This window comes from Panulirus ornatus, chromosome 57 (genome assembly GCF_036320965.1).
Source record: "Panulirus ornatus isolate Po-2019 chromosome 57, ASM3632096v1, whole genome shotgun sequence".
Lineage (NCBI taxonomy): Eukaryota > Metazoa > Arthropoda > Malacostraca > Decapoda > Palinuridae > Panulirus > Panulirus ornatus.
The window spans coordinates 28539931-28563790 of record NC_092280.1 but is presented as its reverse complement, the minus strand read 5'-3'; the positions used below and the strand labels follow the sequence as shown (position 1 = coordinate 28563790).

General features: G+C 40.1%; 1 protein-coding gene across 2 annotated transcripts in view; it reads right to left on the bottom strand.

Moving 5' to 3' along the window:
• Positions 1 to 23416, bottom strand: part of LOC139766364 (CD151 antigen-like) — a 65452-nt gene extending 42036 nt beyond the window's left edge. Inside the window, exon 1 of one of the 2 annotated variants that reach the window (XM_071694896.1) lies at positions 23350 to 23416. The gene's annotated coding sequence lies outside the window, so the exon portion shown is untranslated. Of the gene's footprint in view, positions 1 to 23171; positions 23193 to 23349 lie in introns of those variants that run through there. The other variant, XM_071694898.1, reaches the window with a different exon arrangement.
• Between the last annotated feature and the right edge of the window lie 444 nt (positions 23417 to 23860).

Genomic DNA, 23860 nt, shown 5'->3' with positions numbered 1-23860 from the left:
TCTGACCAAAATGTCATGATCTTGGAGGTCAAATGTCAAGTCTCCAGGTTGACGACGCCCATTAGAAAGACGTGTTTTGGGGGGGAGGGGGAGGCAAAGGCGCATTCAGTGTCACTTGCTAACAAAGGTTAAAGATCAGTCAACTGAATCCAACTATCATTTTTTATTACACTATAAACTTGTATCAAACTTGATTTTTTTTTTCCAAATGGCATCAGACTATCAAACCAATTACAAAATATATTCCACCATATCAATACTAACAATAATTGAAGCAAGTTCACCTAAACTAACATACAAAAATAAACATTTAAAGCAAAAACTAGCTGGCACAGCACACACGAAATCCCCTATTACTTTCATATGTATTTCTTTTTTCATCGTAGCAGAGATGCCACGGGCAATTTAAATCCCTAATCAATGAGGGAGTCATTCTCGTCTATATATAAGACACACACAAAATCAAAATCAATAAAAACTGCGCTCCCCCCCCCCCCCTCATTTCTACAAAATGAAACCCTAAATAAAGCAAACGATGCATCACAGAGACTAGCTTCAATCTGAAAACAATTGCGTCAGTTAAAGAATTTCTCCATGTTCAAAGCTGTCCTGGTGCTTTGCTTTCCCAAATTAAGCAGCTTTCCTCTAACTTGTACGTTTCTGTACTAATAGAGGAGTGGAAATTAACGCACTTTTTCGTTCAATGTGCGAATGTATATGTTATCTGTTCGATACAATGCTGTATCTGAAGTCACGTATATAACTTACAACTATGAACCACAAAGATTGAACTACAAAAAGTATCGTTTTCAAGGTGACCAACAAATTGTAATTGATAAATTTCACAAAAAGTAAATAAATCTAACAAGCAAATTCTTGGTTCACAGGTAAATACTGAAAAACGTCATATTTGAGTTAGCTTAAATAGAATGTCCGTGGCATTATTTCACGGGCCAAGTTCACGACGACCCACCAAACCTTCGAGGACGTCAACATCTCTCCACAAGGAACCAGCCTAAGCAATTTCCCCAACTTCTTAGAAGTAAATAATTTTCAATGTTGGACATAATTTACGTCATACGATAAATTCCTACAATTTTCAGATAGTGTGGTAAAAATTACTATCGTAACGAAGTTTTTTCTATAAATTCTGTACATCAAAATTGCCACGGCGAGCTTAACTATATATAAAATTACAAAAGTTTTTTTCACATCCCTTGTTTTTTTTTCCGTGTCTAAGTTACAGTACACCAATTGGAAAGAGCACAACAAAATCAACGAAAACAAACTTTTGAGAAATGTTTTACCCAAATTATCTTCAGAATCTGAGAATACAAGTTCGACCCATGGGGAGGAGTTGGACATTTTCTGCATCTCTAACTTCTAACCACTGCAAAACAATCTGGCCAACAACATTCCTACATCATATCAAAGCATTTACTTCTTTAACCAAATCTTTGTTATTATACCAGATAGACTTTGCCCTAAATATAAATTGTCACCATACCATTACGGAGACCACGAATTTTGCCAAAGGAGCCTACCAACCTTTTCTAATCCCTGAAACCCAACCAACACAATCATGATCTAATCAAATTATAATCAGTCGCGGGCACCTCCCGCCCAGGCAGAATTAAGGCGCACGGCTCCCTCCTCATCCAACCACGCCCTAGATGGCTGTCCAAGGAGCTGGGATCGATGATTTCCCATGGTTAAGGGTGATGAAAGTGCTGGGCCCTTACCACCTGGTGACGCAGGATCAAGCAGTCATTCACATAATTAACATTTAATGTACGAAAATTCTTGCAACCACGCACGCGCCTAAAGCCTAATAAGTAGTGAAAGCATGTGCATCATCAGACTCGCCTTGAACACCTGAAGATGTAAAGGATTTGTGACTAATGGCTGTCAAGTGTATATTGACAATCTAAATGATCTTGGCAGTTGACAGTCCTTAAGCCTAACGAACACGAAGTGTTCAAGATGTATATTGGTATTCATAGGCTTCAAAATCCTTGGCAACCAACACAACACGAAAAACACATGGAGACGACAGAGGCTAGTGCCATGCAGGGTAGCTTCTGACGAGCCTCAGTAAATAGTCGTATCTCAAACAGAAAATCGAGCAGTCAGACCAACATCTGACATATATAACCTAGCAACCTAACCTAGAAATACCTAACCCTCAGTATTTCGCTGTATTTCCAAACTTCTCGTTCACAGCACTCCCAAGAATTCCCTCCCCAATTCTTCCGTTCCAACGCAGCCACCGCCACTCCGGTCAAGTCAATATCATATTCGAAAGTTTTTCTCCGGCCTCCCAAACCACACCCTATCTTCATCATTCTACCCTTCATTTATCCATTTCCCATGCTCCTATCCCCCCCCCCCCCTTCTCTGACTTGGCAACCCATCCTAACAAAACTCGTACCTCGAACTGGAGCTAGTTTTAAACACATTCTCAAGCTCGATACAATACTAATCTTCGAAAGACAATTCAGAAATTATTTATACAATTTGTTGCATTGAAGTTACATTTACCAGACACCATACGGCGCACAGTGGTTTGGTGTCCTACTTGTAAGACCCGCCTGATAACGTAGGCTAATAAGGTACTCGACCCGGATATACATTTTTCTCTACAGAAGACGACTGGGTAGGAGAGGGATATCAAACACTGTTTAGCCACGTCAAATTTGGTACCAATGGGTACGAAATCCTTTTATCAAATTTACTGCAGCGTAAACAGATTCAAGGTGCCCCCCACCCCCGCCCCACCTTTCTCAGAAAAAAAAAATCTCCGTGGTATAGTGGTTGGCGTTACCGACCATGAGTCAGCACACGCCCGCCCAGGGTCGGGCCTGCATGAGTTAAGAGTCCTGGGAGCAGCAGTTTGGCCACAGCCAACCCAGCTATTCACTCACCCCTTCGGGCCAGGGTCGATAAGTGGATACCTGGCTTTAGGTGGTATGTGCCGGTCTTGTGTACTTAGTAGTGACATGGTTCATACACTCAAGAGACGGGGGGTAATCAAATCGAAAACTCCCCCCCCCCCGTAACTCACAAAGTGATCACTCATACTGGTAACCTCGTGTGGGGATTAATGTTGTTTACGGCGAACGGGGATTACCAAGGTGACCTTTGCCGCTCAATGGCCGGGGTTAGGTCACCAATGCCATAATCGCCAACTCGCAGACCCTACAATCATTTTTTGAAAATTTTGGTTCACAAGGCACCGCAATTTCAAGATTTTTAAAATTTTAGCCAATCGGAGAATAATTTCGTATCACCAAAATTTGCTCCCAGGCCCCACACACCCACGAGAAGGCTTCCCGGACAGTTTTGTCCTCATCCCTTCTTAATTTACGCAAGTTTAGACTATCTACCTACACTGACTTAGTACGTACGAAACCATACCTGCTTAAAACAAAAGCTTACAAGAAACTGCTTTAGGTTACAGGTTCACAGCGAATAAAAAGCCTATATCAAACAATGAAGTGACCTCCTTCCTGGAAACAGTATTACCCTTGAAGAACCTGCGGCTTCCACCACAGATACTTGTGTGACGCATCAAGCCTGGCTGGCAGCTGCCGCCATCCACCACAAACTTGAAAGTGAATTATTCAGTTTCAGACAGTGTTACCATGTACCTACAACGCTCAGATCTGACAAAGTAATCCTCAAACTACAAATCTAAACTAGGCAAAAATGGAAAACAAGTTGCCAGTTTTACAACAAATCAACTTTACCTATACTGATTGCTTCATAATGTTTGCACATCATTTCTTGAGTGTTTCATTTAAGTATTGACACTAGCAGAATAGTAGCAAATACTTAATGGTGTTGAAAAAGAATGAAACTTGTCATCTGGGGTAAACAACTTCAACGGACAGAAAGCATAGGCTGCAAGTGGTGGCTTCTGGTCAAGTGAAGCAATAAATGAAGTGTAAGACTTATGCAAAGTACAGTTTGCCGCCTTTTTTAGCTTTGCATTATGAATGGTGTCAAAATGTCAAGCACGCACCTACTGTAAACATAAACGGTTTACAGGAATCATTTACGATCGTTTTTGCAAATTTCTATTCAAAGTGCATCAGTAATAACGCTTTTTTTTAGATATGGCGTGAAAGCGACAAGACTTACAAGCAAGCAATAAGGTAATTCATGCTTTCATTTTGTTCAGTTAATGTTAACCAACAACATAAATGTCCAAAATTTTAAAAGACATTCTTTAAGCATTAATGATATTAGCAGGAACCTTTCTTTCAGTTTTCAATCACTAATTGCATGGTAATACTTCCCTATATCAATATGTAAATTATATTATGCTTTTCATGTAATATCCAAACCTCAAAAATCAGAATGTCGCTTCCGTCTCTGGCAGACAACTCCCGCCTCACCCTCCGCCCGTAATAAGCAATGTCTTAACCTAAAGACATGGGGAAAGGCTGGAGGGAAGGGCGTGTAGTAGAAAATATTCAGGACACCTCCGGCAAGGCTATGGACAACGTTATTACACCATGAAGCATAGCAGTACTGCATGGCTGCCAGGCCGACCGGCAGGGATGGGCCTTGCACGTCAGCCACACCGTGCAGCGCCCTGCTAGTCCTGCGCCGTGCAGCAGGGGTGAGTGGACTTCACCTTGAACAGCAGCAGGATGACAACGCTGCCATGACGCGTCGCCACGCTAGGAAGAACTACCGTTACTGTGTGACCTTGACGGGAGCGTTCCGCGGCGTGGAGACGTGGCCGATTACGTCTGCTGGCCGTGAGGGTGGGCTGGGTTGGGTCCGTTGTCTTTGTATACGTGAGTGCGTTCACGTTAGCTAATGTTGAGAGAGAATGTGGGTGTCTCAACAATTATATATATATATATATATATATATATATATATATATATATATATATATATATATTTTAATCTACTTCGAAATTACCATAACCTTACATTTTCCGTGAAAAAACCCATCATCGAAACGCGCTAATCACGCGCAGCCTAGCTTGTCACCTACACAAGTACAGGTCTTGCATAATTTAGCGAGCACAAGGAAAAACATTGGAAGAGTTTCCCCATGTTAAGCTTCTAGATTCGTCTGGGTGACTACGGTTATCATAAAGCCCCTAAGTAGATGTTAATGGACATAAACGAATGATGAGAGTGGGACTGTGGTTGTGCGCGGTGCGGCGAACAAGGCCAGGCAGGTATCCATGGAAACCTAAATAAGTTAAAAAAAAAAAATATATTCTGTCACACTACCTCACGTCAGAGAAAGTTTTGTTTTATATTTCCCATCATGTTTCATAAAAGAAATTGAATCACAAACATATCTATAAGGCGGTTTGCCTATCTGTAAATCTGTGATTTTCCTGCTATTTCATTTTGCCATCATGTTTCACCATCCTCTCCACAACCTTTAATAATCTAACGATCGTCCAAGAGCCATAAAAAAAAAAAAAGCGAGAGCGTTGTATGGATCTTGCTAATTATCTTGAGCACCTGGAGGTGGTGGTCAGTATCATTAGACTGAGGGTTGTAACATGCTAATGGCCTTCATGAACCTGGCAGTTAAGAGGGTGTAAATCCCCTATGAAAAAGCAATCAGGATACCCTTTGGCATAAGAACGTTTATACAAATATGAGTCCCGAATAACATCAAGTCTCATCTTATACGTTTACCGTCTTCAAGCTACTTAAACCGGAATAAAAAATAATTCTTCCTCAAAGTTCTCGAAGTCCATAAAAATGTCCTATACACCAATAAAAAGTTATCTACAACATAGGAAAAACTACAACGCCACGTCTCTTCCAGCACCATTGCAAGTTTCGTAAGAAAAAGTTACCGTACGATGGGTCAACAGTCCTGAACTATGGACTATGAGACAGCATTCTATCAAAAATACTGCCCAGGCAAGTCAATTACAAATACAAAAACAGGTTGACTAAATCTTGTGATTACAACTCTTGATTATGAAGGAAGAAATGCCGTTTCATAAGTGAAAATAATAACGGAAACTGAAAACACATTTAATTGGTAGTATCATTACTGCCTCATCTAAAGCACACACCTGCACGCTTCTGATATTCCTACTCCATTACGAAAAAAATATGGGACGACATATACGACTGCCCCGAATACCTATCACCCAACAATCACTACAAGTGACGCATAAACAAACAGGTTACACTATACCTAACCTTTCCCAAACGCCTAGCTTATGTTAATCCTAAGTTTCTAAATGGAGCAAAAAAAAATTTTGTCACACCCAAACTTTATTTCCTTCTAATTTGTTTCTACGCTAATGAAAAATTCGGCACTGCAGGCATTTTCTGCTCTTGTCTTTGTCCGAATCGTAGCTGCTATTCGTGTCTTGCCGTCATTCATAATATACCACTCCATTATAACACTACGAGTGGAAGTAATGACTCTTCCTCTGTCGGCAGTAACTTCTAAGACAGGATCACCCGCCCACTGTCAGCTGCTCCAAGCCGCTTCTTTTTATGCTAGATCTTTCATACCCACAAAATACACCACATGAAACCTATAATGCTAGAATACGACTTAATACATACTAATTACGCCTTATGAGGCTCGTCCTGCGATATGGAAACACCTGCCACTGTTGGCTGTACGGCCGATCGGCACGTGTGTATAATTCCAGTCCCAGGAACTTTTCGAGGTATGGCTAACCTGAACGATACTTACTTAAACAGAGAATCCTATCATGAATGTTTGTAGAGATCGGTGATGATCTATAGGGTCAACTCCATCATAAGTACATGCTTATATTTTCTTTTTTTTTTTTGTTCAGGAGCTGAAGCGATCATCCTCACTGTTTAACAACTTAAATCGCTTTAACACACGGCCTCACGCACTTCTATAATAATAAACCTAATATGACACCAAGTATATATAAAGAGTAACGTTAATGTACGTCACGATACGTAATGCCGCCTACCAACACCATAGTTACGTTCTGTTTACGTCACCATGGCAACGCCAAAACACACTCCTATAACCCAACTGTCTTGACCTACCTTTTCCATTACACATCGATCCTGTAACAAGACTTGCCATTAAATAGGTCAAGTGACGCCACTTACTGAGACGAAAACTAATTACAAGCCCAAGTCACGTGAGAATTCGCTTTAAATACTTTCGGATGTTTACAGCATATTTGTCACTTGGTAACGCTGCAGCAACATGGTCGTGCCTCTAGCCTTGTCGCTGCCATATACATAACTCCCTATAAATATAGAATCATTACGGTTGGTCCGTGTCAATACGCTACAGTATACGTCACAAAGGAAGTATTAATTATTTCTTTTTACTTCCAAGTAGGAATTCTGTGTTTTAGTTATAAATAAGTACATATGCTGGTCATATACCTTTAATGACTGACTCGAACTTTGCAAGAAGACATTCTTCAGGAATACATATAATACATATATCAATAGTTTCATTGTTCTATCACAGTTTCCATTTTTTCAATCTTTGTCTTTATGTCACTAAGCCTGGATTTCCTTATTCAGACCTAGTTTTTAATTGAAAAAAAGTTTCACTAAAATCAACGGTTTTTTTCTACCCGAACCCAAGTTCATTTTTAGAACCTATCTTTCCATTGTCCAAGGCTACGTTTCATCGTCCAAGCAGAGGCAGGTTGGTCTGTCTGGCTTCAGGCCTGTGAATCTTCAGGGGTCACCGGGGCTGTCCACGTCAAAGACACCGGACGAAAATCCTCCAACACTTCCTCAGGTGTTAAGGATAATTGCGCGACCACACCAACCACCACACTGCATTCAAGCGCACGACAATCTTCTCCATTTCCTATGCATGCCACTAAACAATTCATGCTTGCTTTTACACATGAAGGCATCAATCTTCCTTCAGGACCTCTGTCGCATCCGAGTCTTGTCCAACAATGTTCCAAGTGCTAAAGCAATTCCGATATAGATATATTATATATAAAATAGTAATGTGTCCTGGTTTTACCCATGACCTCTCTCTAAAGGCTTCTGCAGCCCATGTTGCGTTATATAATTCCAGTAGCAGCGAAATGCAGACTTTTGGAATGAGAATTTCCCAACAATACATGCACAACAAAGTAAACATTTCGCTCGAGGCGATATGGATCGTAGAAAAAATAGTTTTATCAAGGGCCACGAGCGGTCAGGTATTAACAAGGGCCTCATGATTATTTAACGGGCTGTATACCACGCAACCTGTATCATTTGTTCTCGAGCCTTTACATGCACTGGCCACGATCAATTCTTCAAGGCTACCGTAGACATTACTTCACTCCCTACAGAGCTGGGTTCGTCGTCGCCTACAAACGTCAGTCAATGAACAACAATCATCCCCATAATAGAGGCTACACCCCATATGTCACTGTATACCCATTCTCCCATGACGGGTCGGGAGCCTCATCTGCCAACACGTTCATTCTCCCACCTCAAGTATTCGTAAGCAACCCCATCGCTCCATCCTTTCCGTCAGTTACGGGTTTCGAAAGAGTGCCCTTATTAACTACCCATCCTAAATCAACTGATATCATTCCTCCTACAAATACAAACTTTCTGGGATTCCTGAGACCCCAACATTAACCTCCCCAACCTTGCACACAAAGTTAACAAAGTGTACGAGGGGTTTCTGAAGTCTGGTTTTTTCCCCAACGAACACGCAAACCTACGAAAGGAAGGCCTAGTGCATTAGTACGCGGACATCACGGGAGTCAACGTCAGCGGGTTCCTAGCCGGTGGTACGCTATCCCTACAACTTGTAGCACAAGGGTTGTGGTGCGCTATCCCTACAACCTGTAGCATAAGGGTGGGAACAGCCTGCGGTCTAATGCAGCGCCCGAGGGATGGTTGCGGCGGAGCGGGTGCAGGAAGGCCACAATCTCAGATGATGCAGTTCTCACCATCCGAGGCCGGATATATGGGTCTCTAGGTTAATGGCCACACTGGATATAAAAGCTTTCTCCTACACGGGTACAATTACGCCCCGACCACTGACGCTAAAATAAAAGTTAATGTACAGCAAGCTATACTATAAGGTTAACCAGGCATTGTCAACAACAGGAACTAGTACCTTTTTTTTCTATATAATGACCGACTTCGCATAGGAAATACAAGCCCCAATCAAGGACATCTCGATAGAAGAAAGTAGAAGGAAAAGAAAACTACTAAGGCTACGCAGGAAAATATTTGTAGTCCCAAATCGAAAAAAAAATTTAGTATCAAGAGGGAAGGACAAGGATGAAAATCCTTTTTTTTTTTTTTTTTTCTTTTTTGCAGTATTTTCGACATTTGGCAAAATTCACACCATTTCAATGGTCGATGGTTCCGTATATTTACTCACCACATTATGCACAGCCTGGGTGTCCACTGTCTACCAGTAGCGCCCAGGCCCGGCTAAATAAATGCCAACCTAGTCATCCCCACAGATGGGTACGAACCTCGAACAACAACTGATACGCTTCGGAGATTCGAGGCTTGTTCCTAGCCTGTAAAATGAACTCTTCTGCCCGTCGATTTTCTGCACAATTACATGCGAATGTTCCTTCCTCGTCAACCAAAACCTGGATACTGCAGTTTTACTTCAGTAAGAGCGCGCGGCCAATTCCTCAGCAGAATGTACTCGATGCGCACATCGTAAATGTTCGTAGCGCAAACTGGTTAGCAAGAAGTTTATCTGGGACTCGTGATACAAACTAAAGACGGTACCAAGCAGTGAAAACTGCGCAGTTCAGCAGGACGCAGACTAAATCAAGCAAGAGATGAGTAACGAAGCGTGACCAAATTGTCAGGCAACAAAATAACGCGTTATGGTACGCTCGCGTCCGTTACTAGCGGCCGGCCAAATGGAAAGCGTTCACACCCACATGGTAATAGCAACATTACTGGCCTTTTGATCGATACACCTTTAGGCCCTGAGCAACTCAATGTCCACCGTAATCAACATCTTCATTTGCATTACCTTTTGTTTGTCGTAGGCTGAAGAGCCACAGTTTATGCAAATACTCCAAGTTACATTCAAAGTCAATTTGCAAGTGATCTTCATGCATGGAAGCGAAGAAATAATCCAACCAGATTGTAACCCAGTATTTGGTTTTCTTTTCATTATATCACGCTATTCTGTGAAACTAACAATTTCCATGCCTAAAAATGGAAGCCATCAGTGGACAACCACTTAAAACATTTCGGTTTTACCAAAATACTGTTTATACAAACACGTTACAAAGCATCATTCCTTACTGGCTGCTAAAATTTTATAAGATACATGTGAGAATTCCATACAAAAAAAAAAAGTTCTTCACGCAAGGAAAACTGGATCGAACATTCATATATTTACGTTCACTGATGCACTGGCTCAAAGCAGCGTTCTACCAGCATTAAAAAGGTGCCTAGCCTTTCCGGCCTGTTCCATGATCTTGTAATCATTGTTTGAGCCAGAGCACTACAGAATTATAGTCACTGAAGGATTTTTTGTATGAAGTTGAATTTCCTGGCTTTCAAAAGCCAAGGGACATCAATTTTGAAACAATTTCAAATATTCAGAGTATGAAAACTTCAGAATACTGTACTTTGCTACAGAGTTTTGCCGTCAGGAACGAGTTCAAAATATGCAACCAAAGCTTTATAATCATTTAAGTACAGTGCACAACCGAACAAAAATTACTACATATAAACAAAGTCATATATATATATATATATATATATATATATATATATATATATATATATATATATATATATATATATATATATCCTTAAGTCTTAAGAAAATAATGTATTAACCCATCAATTCTTACACAGAACTAAAGCATAATGATTCCGCCCAAGGTGAAGGGAGCAGCAATTGGCTGAGGTCAGATCAAAAACCGTAATTATCATCTCGTAGAAACAACTGCCAAGATACTAATAACGCTAGTAAACTGTCTCAAGGCGGCCGACGGGAAACACCAGGTGGCAGGAAGAACAGTGAGAGTGGTCTGTATTGTTGTGTTCAAGGACGGTTTCCTGCGCAGATTCTTGCGCAACAGAGTCATTACAGAAAACATTACCTTCGAAGACAAATACTAATCGCTACCGATACTCTACTCCTAATCCATCACCATAAAGAATAAACACCCGTCCAAACTAAAACTAGGGAATCCCAAATTACCACTTAAAATTTTCCAAGAATTTCTTTTGTCAGGCATCATTTCGAGAGCAACAAAGAAACAATAAATGAAGCCTACTACAACGTGTACTGCAACCCCTTAGTATCAAAGTGCAAATTCCAGCAATAGAGATCTCTAACGAAAGAAATATATATATTCCAACGTCTACCAAATACATGGATGTGGAGGATCTGTTGCCATGGCGTGATCCGGCATCATTGTTCCAAAACAATGGCGAATATTGAAAAAAACACTGACATTTGCAGGGATTTCCTCCCTGCCGCAATTAATAACTTCACAAAAACATCCTTGATACCGAGGTATCTCCTCAGGTCAAGAGTCTTCCTTACTGCTTACATTTTAAGCATGTCATGTCTGTTACTACTCTTGAAATGCTGACAAGACCGTATTGAATTACGAGTTAAAACTATCAACCTACTGTACATAAGATTTTGTGGTGCCATAAAATTAAACCTAAATATGTAAAAACTGTAGGAAGACCAATAATGTTTAATCTTACTAAACGCACCAATCACATTACCAAACCTTAGTCACTATTGTAAACTTACCCACGAGAGGTGCGCAATTAAATATTTGTCTCGAGTCGACACAGCAGCTTCGCCTCCAATGTCTTCGGACATTTTAAACTTTATAAACATTCATTATTATATATGGCAGGCGAATGTACTCAAATTTCTCGCAAGACGTACATCCAATCACATTTACGTAACATCAAGCAAATTTTTCATGATGAAAACATTTCTTTGCACGAGCGTTATGTTGCTGAAATTAATGTTTTAGCTGCAAAAGTGTGGAAGCATGACTATGACAGAAAAGAGTACAATTATTTCTTGCGTGATCTCACGTGGCTGTATTAATACACTCACGCTACATGTCTGACACTACAGTCATAGGAATCTTCCAAAGTCGAGAAGACTGTTATCGGAAGCAGTTTAGTTCGATGCACGTTACTAATTATGCCTTTGGGACGCAGCGATGCAGACTTTTCTTTTGTGTGGGATACTTCACCAGTGACAAAAGTCCACATTCCTTCCTGGGATTCATTGAAGTGGAAGAGAGAAAATTAGAAAATATGTTTTATTTTAAGAATTTCTGAGGAAATGGTAAACCATTTTAGGTGAAGGATTGTTAAGACTATACATATAGCACCTATATTATCAATCGTTCAGCCATTATCAAATAAAACGATAAATATTAAAGTTTTCTGTTCTATCCATGTCAAATATCAAACAACCTAATGAAGCCAATCTATTTACCCCATTTACCATACAACTAATTTCACTTGAATCATTCAAAAGCCTATTTCAATTATGATCGATAAAAATAATCTACCTCTATTCATTCCTACCATTTTTTCCCCTATGCTTTTGCTAGAGTAAGAATTAACATGAACAGGAGTGTGTAAACTCAGTCCCCCCTGTGTGAACGCGTCCGCCAGCCCTGCAACCACGCACTGCAAGTCATGCTACGCTTTACGTAATATAACGAGATGGTGATATCCTATATCATTATAAGAAAAAAAAAAGTGCTTTATTGCACAAATACTGTCGAGTCTTGAGGGAGATTCGAAGCCTTCCTACACCACACAGTGTGTGTTCTTAATCCACTGACCCCGATGCGCTATGAATGTGGTTTTGACACAAAAGATCCAAGAACATAACATTAGCCCCTAACCTACAACAGGCATTTAATAGTAAATGCAAATCAGGAAATTGCGAAATTGAATAAATCAACTTTTTCAAATGATGGAGCAAGTTTCCAAGTGGCAGACCATACCATGTCTTCGAATCTGTATGTATGCGGCTTTTAAGCCAAGTGGTAGCAACGCTTGGTACATTGGATTTGGTATACCTCCACTTCAACAAATATGCTTTACCAGACAGGGCCAAATTTGTTTATACCATGCTATCTACAATGAACGTAACGTTCTACCTCTCCTAATTCTCTGCTTTCGTCGTTTTCCATTACCTGTATATCTAACATCGTTTCTAATACGGACAAATACATACATTAATAACAAGAATAAAACAAGAGCTCAGCACACTCGAAATATGTCCCAATAGTTCAAGACGTGGTAACGCCGATGGAAACATGACAAAAAACCGGAGAAGTAAGATGCAATAGATAAAAGATCATGACGTTTGACGTTTGGAAGCGTTTCTCTACGGCAGAGGGCGGCGTCTGGTTTCCATGACAACCAGGCGGGAGAGAGAGAGAGAGAGAGAGAGAAGCCTACTCAAGACCAAATTCTGCCAAAAGGAAGAGCTAGTGCTTGGCGCTCACCAAAGGAAAATGCATTTTAAACGAAGAACTCTTATTACTTGTCATATGTTGTGTAAAAGATAGGTAGATGTACGTTCGTGGACTGAATGGCAGCTGCCAACGCATTGGGCGGGGCAGAAAGGAGACACACCTGAGCGAGACAAAACTGACTCTTGACATCTCCTTAAGTGCTGGCTCACTGCGTAAACTGTCACTAACCGTCCAAATACTCACTCAAGCGAACAGTACTGGCAAATTCCACAGTCGTTAGCTGCCTACTATCTACAGAAAGAATTAGCGATGTAAACAACACATGAAGAAACCACGATTTTTTTTTAATACGCCATTCAATGTTAACTGATATGCATGGAAAGATAACTTATCTAATTTGTTTGCGGATAAATTACACTAAAAATAACTTCGTTGACTACACAAGCACTTTCTAACATTTTCATCCTACAAATGAATTTAATTTGCCACTTCTCCGATTACGTTACCACAATTTCTATAATTCTTGACATACCAAGTCTTACTTCATTATAATTCAGAAAATTTGATTCGAGTTCACACCATTTATCTACATAGCAGAAAATGGACCAAGGACTGAACTCTGTGGTAACCGCAAGTTACCCTTTGAGAATGATTGTTTTGTCCACTTCATATTTTCTGTTCTCCAATCTTTTGTCAAACTGTACGTTGTAATACAAAGACCATAATAATTTAAGTGACATTTTCAGGAAGTCACTTAAAGGGCCTTTGAATGTTTGAATTATGTATTTTGGAACCTCGGATTTATATATATATATATATATATATATATATATATATATATATATATATATATATATATATATATAAATAAAAGCTAAAAGTTGCTATAAGAGCAAACTCAAAAAATTGACATTCGTAGCAACGGTCGAGATTTTCTTTCTTAGGAAGAGGTACACAAAAGTAACAATACTGTGCTATCTTTTTGTCACCTTTACTATTGGAACGATACACCTACTAAACTTGAGTGTTCAGGTACTTTTCTATCCGCTATCTGGATATATTTCATTGGACATGGCATCTTTACAAGTCAAAACACTAGATACAAACTTTATAAAAAATTAGCATCTCATCCACGTTGAATTACCCTGTTCGTACTATAATTTCCTCCGAAAATCAATTCTTTTCACTTGCCCATATTTTTTATAATCGTATAATTCTAGTGCTATGCCTTATCAGGCTGCATTAATCGCTTTTAGAGAAAAAAAAATCCAAATAGTGGATAGATAGATTTTCTCGTCTCTGGAGAGACCCAGATCGACAAAGCCCAGCAATTCAAACGTAGCAACTTTCCGTCTATTGACATTTACAGTTTGACAAGCTCAGTCAGACGAGACAAAATTTAAACTAATTTCAGTTATGTTTGACACTGTCGTGGAGCAACCATTCAACCCACACTTTTAATAATATATATTTATGTAAACACTTGCAACTTCAGCAAAGGACACGCGACGTTCACAGAAATCTGGAACAAGTCATAAAGAGAGAGGAGGGAATGGCAAGACTGGCAGATTAGCGGGTGGGGAGACATCCTGTCATTGTTGGCTTTCGAGGGAGTGGAAAGTTTTTTTGTTTTTTTTTCCCCTAGCAAACAACGCTCGTATAGTCTGCGTAAAAATACGCTTCTTCCAGCGGCGATTTCCCCAATGCAGCGCTGTACCTACGATGCAGTTTCTTATTGTACTACTTTCAGCTGTGGTGCCCTCATCCACTTCTAGTTACGATATCCCTCCCGACTACACTCCTCCCCGTTACAATACCCTCTCCTACATCTATACATTACTCAAAGCTACGATACCCTGTCTACTGCATAACTCCAAGCTAAGATACCCCCTCTAAACTAAAACTACGATACCCTACCAACTGCACAAACAATACGATACCAACTAAACTACTCCCGAGCTACGATACCCCTCGACTACATCAAGCTACGATGCGTTCGCCTACTACAGTACTCTAAGCTGCGATACTTCACATAACTTTCTACGATATCCTACCTCCACTAATGCCAGCTATGATACCCCTACCTTTTTCAGCTCTTCCACCTACGATACCCTACCTATTGTACTAAACAAAAGCTGCAATACCCCACCCTCTGCTCTACTACAAAATACGATAATCCTATTCTCAAGTACCGTACTCCACCTACGATATCCCCAACCACTGCAGTGTTCCGAGGTACAATAAACCACACACTGCACTACCCAGCTATGATACCGCACCTTCGAACATCAAAACAGCACGAACACGAGCGACTGCAAAAGCAACACACGCCCCACTTGTATATGCCTGTCACAGAAGAGGCTTGATCTCTACAACAAACGAGATCACAAATAACAAGGGCAGACAGTCTTATCAGTATGCACTCCACAGCCTTATACGTACTAAGCCAATGGGTTTGCATGTCTGTCTTTAAGATCAGGCGATTCAATCTTTTTTCGAAGAACGCACCAACAATGTAGTTCCCCAAGACGATATGCAATATAATTGGCTCAACATGCTATCTTTGGTACCATAAACAACCTATCATACTGTGTAGCACATGATACATTAATTCTATCTTGCAAGGTAGTGTCTGGTTTAATGATGCATACATACTGTCCTGCATACCCTGGCTCGGCATATCAAAGCTCCCGCCAAGTCTTGAACTCTTATGTAGTTGGAAACCTGTTCATATGACTGACGCACATTCATTCTCGTCTATATACGGCGGTGGAAACCTTTCTACCAAAATGCAGTCCTGGACTACAAAAATAAGTACCAGTAGCCCATCGGTAAACTGATGCTCCCATAACTTCTACATTTGCCTCCCCACATACATAAAGAAAACGAGGCAAGGAAAAAAAAATATACTAGCCTTGCACGAGGTTACATCCTTGCGTAATTAATCTTCATTACCTGCCGAGGTGATCAGTGTTTTAATTTTCATCTTAGTTAATGCTAACCTACAAACGATCTCCTTCCTTGAACGAACTTGTTTTCCTGACATGGCCAACGTCGACCACCAAATGATATACTTGTATTTCGTTATATTTTTTTTTTCCATATTAATCTACATTAGTATCTTCAGACGGCCTATATATCTTCTCCCGACCTTTAAACAGCCCTAATGCCTTCCCACCAAGCATGCACGAAAGTGTCTCCCCTTCAACCAATCTCGTAACCCTCTCTATGGCCTTCATCCACCACAGAACCTTCCTCATCCATGTTGTGGCCACTTCATTTTAGCACCCTCTCCATCCATATTCTGGCCCCTTCACCTATCTGTACATATTTATAAATAATCCTTCAGTCGACATCCTACCCAGTCCCGACTCTTCTTACTACTCACCATCCAGAAATCGTATCACAATCCTGCTCCTTCGTTGTACACAAACCAATGAGCCAATCGGCAAATATTTAAATGAGCGTGGAATAAAAATCTTTTAGCATCCCTCAAACAGCTTGACGTCGTCAGGTCCACACTGGTCCTACACAGAGGCTTTTAATCTTAACTGAACACAATGATGCCCACTGACGCTGCAAGTTGCTGAATGCCACTATTGCTGACCTACACTTTCAGGCACGTAGACGGCTACCATCGTAGCATAACAAACGATGCTTCCGTAAATATTCAAGTGCCCCACTAAGTTCGTTATGTAACAGATGACCCTTAACAGTCCTAATTATTCGGCGATAAACTTGAAAATACAAGAAAAAAAAAACGAACAATTAAAAGTGATAACTGAGGTCACCTGAGACTATGTTCTTGTCAGGGATTACAGCCAACAGCGTGTTAACTGTTGCAGACCTTAAGTCGAACTTCACGCGAAGAAATAAACTTCCTTTTAAAAGAAACAATATGAACTTTCTACACATACGTAATGATTTCAAATATGAAATCGAAAAGCCTGAAATCACTAAAGAAAGATCTCACCAATTGTACTTCCTTGAAAAATCACTTTCAATTTGTCTAAACAAAACCATATTTGCGTTGGGAAAAAAAGGGGAGAGACATTATATATAACGTCATTCGGACTTTGCCCGCTGGCCACAACAGTCGAGGGTAGAAGTGGGGGAGGTCACCGTATATGGAGAGCCTAGTTTGGGTCAGGGGCTTTCTTCCAATGACGCACCTTTAATTTAAATCCTCCAATGCAAGTCTCTCGGACAGTCCTGAATGGTGGTTTATGTTGAAAGCTTAAGAGTCTTGATGCCACGCCAAATTTCAGGTCATAACGAAACTTCATACCACGAAAGATTTGATACAAGGTTAAACTTTATGCCAAGCGAAACCACTAACACGCGTAACTTTTATACCAGACGAAACAAAATCTCTCGACGGCCACCATAAACGCCCGGGTCGGACGTGAGGGCTATCACAGAGGCTCAGGACAGACGTGCATGGAGCAGTTAAACACCCACATTGGAAGGCAGACCCCATCATCACATACCCTGAACACGCCAACCCAATTATGTCTGCTACCATTGCCAGACCCGCCACTCAACTCATCCCGTGTCGTATTAAATACAATATAACGAACGTAAACCATCACCTATATAATTCAAGGGTACTTAAAAGCCTGGCCTTTCAAGATGGACCCGCAGGCGTTGTAGGAATACCTTAAAAAAACATTTGTCCGCGAAATTGGCAGAACACAGCGTAGCCGAAGGGTGGGAAGGTTGGCTTTTCGATGCATTACTTCTTTGGACAATTTTCATCCTAAGCCAAATCAAACCTAACACCTATCCTAACTACATGCAAACTTCCTAACTACTACTGCAAAAAAAACTGGCTTAACCTGATCTTCCATAATAATGCACTAAAAAAAACAACTAATTCGCGTACCTAACCACCAAACCTCTTAATATTGCCAAAAGCTATTGCCTACCAATCCAATATCTTTCCACAATATCACGAAAAACTCCGGCCTAACCACCTACCACCAATTTTTTCAATACTGCAACAATCCCTGTCGCAGACCAATTTTACAGCAGTCGCTTCAACCTTCACCCGTATGTACTTGGGATTCTCTTACTTAGCAGCTAGTCTTGTACAACCCCTGACTCGCTTACGCAGATGAAGGATTACGTTGTATACGAGTACTGGGAGGGAGGGGGAAATTTTTTTCACAAATGGTCACAGGTCCGCCTTGCATTTATGAAGCAAAACGGTATTCCAATTCCAGAGAACAAAGCAGTCATTTGCTCCGTACGTGAATGGTTCAACCCTACCACACAAAAATACATGAACCTATTACATCAAGAACACGTATTCTCTATAATCGCAGCTTTTAAAATGAATCGATGACAAAACGAACTTTCTATGACTGTGTTGAAAGCAATGACAACAACAATGTCCGAGTGGTTCTTTGCTTCATGGGGAAGCACTGTCTGGTCTGCTAAACACCAAAATACATCAAAGCAAATTTCGAAGCTACTGTATTTTCATCTCATTCTAAATTCCATTAGCAGTAGTTGCTGTCTGTATTCTTTCACGCATGAAATTTTCATACATAAGAGTCACAACGAACAACTCTGACGAAATGAACGGGACATTACAAAAATATATACGGAAAATACCAGCCATAGCGATGCAAGGTCTCTCACTATGACAGAAAACACATGGAAAACCCAAACAGCTCAAGTCACACATCGAAGTCTTGATTTGGTGACGTGGAAGTCAAGATTTCCGCAACTTACCAATAATTCCAGTCTGGCAGCTACAGATATTTCGCTGTTTTTTTCTTTTTCATAGCATCAGCAAAAAAGAAATTGCGAAAACATTCACGATTCATCACGGCTGAAAATACTTTGTGGGTTGGTAGATGTTTTTCCTCTAAAGTTGTGAAATCAACCACAAATAATAAAGGTGACAAACTATAGCTTACTGTCAAGCTTCCTTGTATGCCTGGGCCAATTTATGGTCACCGATACACTCGGTTACTGTAATTTTCGTTCTAATTAAGGTAAAATGTTTGTGTGGGCGGGTACGCAGAAAATTCGTGAAGTTGGGAACCTATACCGAAAATTTAAGCTATATATCATCAATCCAAATACCTAACGATTACCTGGAGCAATAATACACAAATATTTCATTTGCTCAGCCGATATTATGAAATTAGGACGAAGGTAAAATTCGTACTAGCTAACAACTAATTCATCCAAAAAAAAAAACAAAGCCATTTTACTCAAAAACTAGTCATTACTTTTATCACTTATCACATCAGCTCTTACGGCTTTTCATCCATTCGACCGGCTCTCGAGGTTTTCCAAAGTCTCCCTCGGTTCATAAGATTATTCGACCGCGCTATATAGCTATTCTGCACGCTAGAGAGGAACTACTCGCTCCGTGGGTGCTTTCTCACCCATGGCAAAACAAGGACGTACTCCAAAGATGGTGGGCTGCAATTGATTTGGAACGCTCCGGAACTCCTACTTCCTCTCGTGTCTTTCCCAACGACTGTGATCAGTCATTTGTAAATTTACATCTGTAATGCCTCAAACTTTTTCCCGTTTTCAAACTTTTTTATTTACAGTTTGGCATCAATGGTATCCTGGCAGTGACCAGAGCCTTCGAAATAAAGGGTCACTTAGTTAATAATCCAGTAGTTGCTAAAAAAAATAATAAGCACGTAGTTCGCGCGTGGCTGTACGACCAGCAAGTAGCTGCCCAACTACGGTTTATAAATTGTAATTCATGACCATCCTAACAGTCCTACACTAGGTTGTGACAAATGTCAGGCTGACCAGTTGCTTTAGATTAGTTCAGAGCAACCAGTAAGGCCTTAAACAGTTCCGCTGACCTAGAAATGAACAAAGAACGCAGATAAAGTTTAAAGTAATCACACTACACATTAGAAATCAACATTTCAAGTACACTTGCAGTCCATTTTCTCCAACGGGATATCAAATTTTAGGTAAAATCAACATTTCTAAAAATGCAACAACTTAAAAATCGCAATAAGCAATACCCGCTTTCCTCAGTAAATACCAATAATATACTGTAAATATCATTGAGTAATCTTACGAAACTAATACAGATAAGCATTTTCTGTAATTCTAAGTTAGCTCCGCGTCCCTATTAACTTTGCATCAGGAAAGTGTTTCGGGATTATAGTAACAGCTGCCGAGCTGCTTATATCATACAGAATATTGTAGTACTGAAGGTCGTGTATAAGGGAATAAAGTTGATCAATGCAAATTGGTAAAGCTCATTCAAGCTTACAGAATCCTCATATAACCTTACCTGGCGGCCGAAATGACAATCTACCAACGTTAAAGTAGTTTGCTGCTATAGTGATCGCATGAGCGCTCTCCGTTTGTTGTTGACATCCGGCGCCATTTGCAAGGTAACCAATAATGAGTGACTGGTATGCTACCACAAATATTCAAGATTACGATAACTCTATTCCTCCAGAAGACAGATGAAGTATCAGTTCAAAATGTTTAAATTCATGATCCGCAACTATTTTTGGACTCTACAACAGTATTGCTGAACAAAATCACTAATGCTAATAAAAACGGAAGGTTAAAACCTAAGCTACTGGCAAAGCATCGGTTATACATCAGCCTTTAACAATTTCCTCCTCATACATTAGCCATTAAATAATTAAAAAAAAAAAAAGTCTTCCCGAGCGAAACCCGATCAAATTATAATTGCATAACTCAGAATTGGGGTAAATAGTTTCTAAAGCAGCCGAACCAAGAAAAAAAAAAAAGATTACCGTAGTCATAATGGTCAATAAATTTATTAAAATGTGGCACAAGTTAAACAGAGACGTCAATTCTCCCAAATTAGTTTACAGAGGCTTTTAGCATCAAGCTCACAAGTTTACTCTTAGGCGCTTTGATTTTTGAGCAACAGATTTCCATTTCCTTCCCAGAAAAAAAAAAAAAGCGCGTGTACAGCGAAGGATCTCACACGTTACTCATACTTTTAAATTATCATACTCTCAAAATCTTTCACTGGAGGGGCAAAGTCCAGTACCACACCAACTAATAATCAGTCCGTTACACACAAAACTTCTAAAATGAATCACACAGTAAACAATATACTGCTCGAATTATATGAGTAGTGCTCCTACACCCCTATAAGTGACACCAAGTTATCCATGCGAGCATAATCTTCTAACCAGATTTCTTTTACAATCTGTAAATCTGTCCTTTGGACTTCCGCCAGATCTGCCCATCATTTAGCGTCCTCGACAGATTCTCGCGTTTTTGCCGATTCGACCTCTACTTCCTCTTCACCATCATCAACTTGCTTAACGGATGACGCATACAGTGGTAGATCGCTATTCTTGGAAAAAAAAATCGATAGACAATATCCCCAATTTTACAATACCTTTGGCTTGTTAAAAAGCTTTCATGAATGTTATGCTATACTAAGGGATGAATTAATTGATGCGACGTGTACATCTCGGATCAAAAAGTAATAACCACAGACGACCACAGTAAAAATAAGCTCAAGGGCAATCTATAAAACAGCAATTCTTATTCGGTATTCTTAAAGGTTACGCTCAACATTAGTCACGAAGTATCTGTTCTATGCAATCATTTTGTCTTTCAAGCCCCCCAGGCTAGGAACACATCCCCTAAGTTGGGTTAGGTCTGGTTCATGAGATTAGGACGTCCAGCACAGCTCGCCAAAAATCTGTGGGCTGGAAATTACAAAATTACCTTTTTTTCTATGATCAAAGTAACCCTTCATATCCCCTATATAGTATTTACTCTGATTTTGAAGGTTACTTTTATATTGTTTCAGTGGAAATGCAATTTCACACGAGAATTCTACATCGTATGGTGTAACCTTGTATCATGATCACACTAAATTTCTAATGTTCCTCTGGCAAATCAAAGTCGAATGGTTGCCAGTCATACATCTTAATGCGTCCGGCTGAATAAATTAAAAGTGACAGCCATCTCTGGTATCCCGCCAAAATGATGGCAAAGAAGGTCTAGTTACCCGAATCAATACCACGTCCCATACATTTTCTTTCCGAAGTGCTATGCTTCGAGGACTAACATCTACCACTGCCGTTGCCCAACTAAAGTTTGCACAGGAATGCGTATTACAGTTCTCAAATCGGCATATGAAGATCAATGAAGACTGGAAGGACAAAGACCCGATTTAATCACGGAGGACTTAAAACCGATACGAATGAACACGTAATAAATTCATAACGTTTTTACACCTTTACGTACATGAAAATATACATAACTTTGGCCGCTTATTCTTAGAACAAATCACTTTTGATACATACCTTTAGGCCAAATATCCTAACTCATTGCTATACCTGTGGACATGCTTTATAAAGTTCTCAGAAATAAATCTCAAAAAAAAAAAAAAAATACATTTACAATGAACAAAGTCCTAACATGCAAGATAATTTTCCTAGATTACAAGCATGCTTCATCTTACCTACTAACTTGATTCCTCATCCTACCTACTACGTTAAAGTAATAATGGAGTAGAAAAATTAGGGAACGAGTCAAAATACATGCCTGCCATGCATGTCTAAAGAGTATCAGTATTTTAGTACCGTGTACAATGAAATTCATGCTAGTTTACTTATACACCTGTGTTTACAAGGGTAACAAGATGGTAGAATCAGTCGAGAAACTCTTTCCCACAACCACACCACGAACTCCAACCAAGCCTCTGAGCGCCCCAAAAAATCACACATAACTTTACCTCCACACTTGTCAGTCCAGTTTAAATCTCTGAAATTAAACCACGTTCTCCTGCTAAACACCAGACAACGACACTCACAGTATTACAAAATATAAACACAAAATTCACAACACATATCACTTCATCACATCACGGTTACAAAAGCAGAAAAAAAGACCACGCATAGAACGAAATTTACCGGAGAAGAAGCAATGGTCTCCTCACCTCCTCACTGCCCGGACAAGACTGCCTCTGGGAAGCTTGACTCGTTCCAACAATGTGCTGTGGTGTGACGTCAGGCGCGGCACATGACGTCACGAACGGTGTACGAAAGTGAAAATGCCGCCTTCCTTCCATCCACCGTCTGCTACGGATAATCCATGCGACTTTGAAATGCCAGTTAGCTGAGTCACGCCACGCCACGGTCAATAGATACAGTTGCATCACTCGCAAATGAATTAGTTTGGTAAAGATGGCCGTACATAAAGCGTACTTGTTTCTCATTGATACTTCTGCTCTTTAACTGCCATTTAAACACCCTGGAAACACTTTTAGAAGCTTGTTTATAATACCTAAGTAAATATGTTATATAACTCCAGTCTGATTTGATAATGATGCTAATCCATATTCAGTGAAGTTGTGCCCAACTTTGCAGAATAACATGCAAGAGGAAAAAAGTGAAAAAAAAAAACAAACATCGTGATCTCTGA